This window comes from Oncorhynchus masou, chromosome 13 (genome assembly GCF_036934945.1).
Source record: "Oncorhynchus masou masou isolate Uvic2021 chromosome 13, UVic_Omas_1.1, whole genome shotgun sequence".
In the NCBI taxonomy this organism is placed as follows: domain Eukaryota; kingdom Metazoa; phylum Chordata; class Actinopteri; order Salmoniformes; family Salmonidae; genus Oncorhynchus; species Oncorhynchus masou.
Window position 1 is genome coordinate 57,663,349 of NC_088224.1, and position 5,020 is coordinate 57,668,368.

The window sequence follows — 5,020 nt, forward strand, 5'->3', positions numbered from 1 at the left end:
TTAATTCTAAAAAATAACGAAGAGACAATTAAGATTTATGCCCATCGAAATGTTTCATGAGCTTTTCCCCTGATACGCAGACATCTGTAACAGGGGCAAGTTTTTTTCCTTGAGGAACTAGCAGATGTAAACGTGATGGTCAATTTTGGGGTTTGATTTAATTTAGGTAAACATTGTATTCTGGCGTGTTTAAGTAGGATTCTTCATTCCGGGACGGATGGAAGTTATCTAAAATAAGTAAATTAAAGGAGCCATGGGAGAATGCGAATGCATTTTTATTAAAAATCTGGGATTAAATTACAGATTTCTTACACTGAGAAATGTAGGATATTTGCGGCAGAGGGAAAAAGTAATACATTGGATAAGAATTTTATCGGGTTAATTGTATCTAAGGGTAGCATGTTCATTTAAGTAAACATATACGTAGACAATGTTTAAAACTTATGATTAATGATTTGAGTCAAAGGGGAATTATCATTAGGTTTAGTTATAGTTCACTTATTGAGTTTCTGAATCGAAGTAGCATAGTGAATGCTAGTTAGGCGTGTTGTGTCTCACTTTTAGAAGCCTCCTGGGATTATAATCTTGGGGAGAGTGGGGGAGAGAGCGGCCATAAACGACCAAATTGAAAAAGATCTGGAAGTCTTGATTATCCATTAATGTTTGCAAATATATACACATAAAACAATTGTTGTAACTATTTGTTTTAGTGCAAAGGTATTTTAAAGAAGCACGCTCACATATGGAACCTTATGAGTTTTTATTTTATGAGTTTTAGTTACACAAGTGATATTTTTATTTTAAGGATAAAGGGTTCTTTAATATGTCTAAAATGGTAATAACTACATGACTATAAAAGGGTGGTATGACCTTTTGACCTTATCGTAGCTATCTTTTGGGGTCTGATCAGCCCCGGGGGAGAGCCATTTGTATAATGAATTGTGGTCAGTTTGGTTACTAATTTTAAGGTAAATTAGTTATAATGGAGTGTTAGTTTGGGATTTAGAATTATTGTTTGAATCACTGAAGCTGATTTACAATATTAGCTGTGAAGTTTTTGAATTGGCTATTATGGATTTGATATTACAACAGAAAATAGTTATATTTATCATTGAGAATAAATAGGGGTGATAAATTACTGTAGATAAGGTATTCCACACTATGCAACATATATTAAATTCATGTTATTGTCAGATAGGATACTGAGGATCCCTGAAAGAAAGAGCTTGTAAAGTGTAGGAAGGATTTCAATATGGTTAGCTTTTGTTTTTTCTAAAATCAATGATTTTAGATAATCAAACAGTGAGACATGTAGTTCAAATTTGGAAACATGAGAAAAAGAGCTACAGACAGATAGGGGGGAAAAGGCAGACAGAAGAGCCCTCCCCCGCACTGCAGAGACCTTGAAGGTTGGAGAGCAGAGAGGAGAAGTTTTAGAAGGGGCGCCAGGACGAGCAAATATAAGTTACTGAGTGGAGACAAAAGGGAGAATTGGATATGTGGAGAATGAAAGGGGCGCTCCTACATGATAATGTCAGAACAGAAGGATAATATACTTATCTTACCTAAGTCATTATTTAGAGTAGGTAAGGTTGTTACCTGGGCAGAGCCAGGTATCAAAAGGGGGATGGGTAAATTGTGGTCTAGGATAGGATGGAGCCTATTGGATAAGAAACTAAAGATATAATCAGATAAAACATATGAGAAACTGTTTGTTAACCAAGCCTGTATGTCCAGGATTTTATGCATTACAGGTGAACTACAGGTGAAGTCACTCAATCCAGTCCCAGAGGCTTGTTGGGGGGACCATACCAAGGACTCCTGGTGACAGCTAGCTGAAAGAGCTACCCGGATTCATATCGCATGGCGGGAGGGTAAGACACACTGACACTGTCAAACAATAAACAGTGTTCGAGAGGAGAACTGGAATTAACAGAATTCCGGTGGCCATCTCTCGAAGTAATCCTACCTGTCCTGTCACCCCTGTTTTTGTTCATAGAAGTGAAGGTGTGTCTGGCTCTTGCTAGTGATGTGTTCTCGGGGAGAGGGTGGGGCTTCACATGGAAGCTGTTCGTCTGAGCTGTCTTATCGTGGGTGACATATTCCTGATACAGCACATCCTCCTGAGTATGCGGAGAGTGGTAATTTGACCCATGGTTTAGATTAATTATATTTATTATAATCAACAGCGCTTTAACAATTATACCAGAGATGCTATTAAAGATTTTGCAGAACAGACTGAAGCAACCAGCCTGATGGCTTGGCAGAATAGAATTGCATTAGATATGTTATTGGCTGAAAAGGGAGAAGTATGCGTGATTATCGGGACCATGTTTGTGCTTACATCCCAAATAACACAGCTCCGGACGAATCAGTGCCCGAAGCCTCAGCTGGTTTGGCCACCCTGGCTCACGGTTTGGCAGAAAACTCTGGGGTGGATAATTCTCTGACTAATTGGTTTGATAAGTATGTTCGGAAAATGGGAAAAGATATTATGATCACTGTTATATGGGCTACATTCACCTGTGTGACTGTTTAGTTTTATGGGGCTGTTGTCTAATTCCCTGTGTATGAGGCCTTATTTCCATGACTCTGGAGAAATCGATGGCAATAGATGGTGAGGTACCAGCGATTCCAGGTTCTGACCCGTGGAGTGCTGAATGCATGTCTACAGAACAAGTGGACGAAAATTATAAATTAAATTAAATTGCGAGGGTGTCCGTATGGGGATTACATGATAACCAATTTGTAACAGTTCTGGGATTGGAGAAGAGGGTATCCTTATAGCATAGGGGATCCCACAAAGGTGGATAGGTTTTCCATGATATGGGGAAAACCTGGGAGCACTGTTGAACTCTGTAAAGGTGATGAAATCCTACTAACCATCAAAACTATTAAGCTCTCTGATGCAGGCACTTACACCCTCGGACTACAAAGGACCGGGACAGACACGATGGGTGTGTTTTCTATTAAGGTGCTGCCAAAACCAGAGGTCCAAGACGAACCAGAGCCAGACACACTCCTCTAACACCCCTGACCCGAACCTGCCACCACTGTGTTAAAAATCCCATTCAGGTAATTAATGTTAGAGACTATTCAGCTATTGATCAATTTGGCACTGAGACTGGTTTTGATGGTAGGGACAATTTGTGGCTGTCTTATATGAGGTATACAGCTAAGACCCTGAAAAGAAAGGACTGCATGAGTTACATGAAACATTGGTCATGCTAGACCTGTTCTGGCTACACACCCATTTGCTATAGGAGAAGGAGAGGGGTGGTTGTGTATTCTGAGAGGTTTTTACCAGGTTCAGCCCAATTCAACTCTCTGTTCCTCTTTGAGCCTTGTGTTTCCTATAGTACCTCCTCATCGGGCCCCTTGGTGTGTTAAGGCATATGGGGGCAATTACAGTTGCATCACGGGTACAGGTAATGGCATTGATTATGGGAGATTGCCTGAAGCTGATTGCAGTAGTAACATAGCCATTAATTCCACCAAACTAGTGGTCTGGCTGATGTGTGGTGGATCTGTGGACCCAAAAGAGTGCTGAGACCCGTTCTTAGAGGATACTGGCAAGGTACGTGTGCTCTGACCAGTTTGATAATTCCACTGACCATTGTTGATGTTACTGCTGAACAGCTGTTGGGTTCTGTATCCAGGGGACCTGAAAATATTCCATCCCATGGGAGACATAGACGTAGTGCTCCATGGACAGAGGATGTAGTTGACATACACACTAACCTGTTGGGAGTGCCAGTGGGGGTTCCTCATGAGTTTCAGGCCTTGGGTAGGAATGATGGACTCTGGCACTTACTACCTATTATAGGTCCAGCCGTAGTGGATGCAAGACAGACTGCATGGATTAATTATATCTACTATAATCAACAGCGTTTTGTGAATTACTCCCGTGATGCACTCACTGGTATGTCTGAACAGCTGGAGGCCACATCTAGGGTTGCCAGACAGAATAGACTTGCTTTGGATATGCTTCTTGCCAGTCAGGGGGGTGTTTGTAAGATGTTCGGTGAACAATGTTACACATTTATTCCTAATAACACCAGTCCAGATGGTAGTATATCTAAGGCCCTTAGTGGGCTTGGTGCACTATCTGCTGAGATGAGGACCCTGGCGGGGGTGGAGGAGTCTGGACTGTTCTCTTGGTTGGGAGCCTGGTTTGGTAAGTACACTGGTATGGTGGTTACTGGATTTCTGACCCTAATTCTTGTATTTTTGTTATTCCTTATGTGTTGTGCTGCTTCCATCATACCTTGTTTTAAGAAGTCTGTTACAGATGTGGTGGCTTCAGGCATGATGCCTTTGCTTGATGCTCCAGTTGGAGATGCTGATACTGAATCAAGCTTTCAGGGGAGGATGGGACTGACTGAGGATGACCCATGGTATGCTGTGGGTGAGGTAGTAGAATAAATATTACACCACCACAGTTCCTTGTTTTACATTTGTTTTCTGATGGGTTTTCTTTCCAGTATGTTTGTTCTCCCTGTTGTGAAGGTTTAGAGTCCCTGGGTGGCATGGTGCCCACCTGGTGCAGGATAGGAGTAGCTGAGAGGACCAGATGGTTTATAATAATGCTTTGCTCTGTTTTCCATGACCAAAGTTTTATCCTACATCTTACATGTCAATAAACAATAAAGTCTTATCCTGTTTTTTGTCAAAAGGGGGAGACAAAAGCATATAACACTTGATTTTTCTTTTTTCTTGGTTGATTTTTCTTTTCTGTTTTTCTGTAAAAAATAAATACAAATAATAATAATTGTTTTATTAATAATAAATGTTTTGTTATTTTCATGAAATGTTATTTACATATTACTATGTTGGGACCGCTGAAATAAAGGATAATGAGTGACACCCTAGCGGGTGTCAAAAGGGGGATTGTTGGATCCTGTATTTTACATTATAGCCATTTAGATATATATGATTAAATATTATCTGATGTTGGTTGTGTGAGGTGTCTGCATTTGTGCACTGGAGCATCATTATGAGATTAAACAACTGCTTGCTA

At 40.5% G+C, this 5,020-nt stretch overlaps 1 long non-coding RNA gene across 1 annotated transcript; it reads left to right on the forward strand.

Annotated features, from left to right (window-relative positions):
• The first annotated feature begins 1,364 nt into the window (after nt 1-1,364).
• Nucleotides 1,365-5,020, forward strand: LOC135552683 (uncharacterized). Its single transcript, XR_010457490.1, has 2 exons — nt 1,365-1,874; nt 2,000-5,020. It is a non-coding gene; the product is annotated as an uncharacterized LOC135552683 (long non-coding RNA).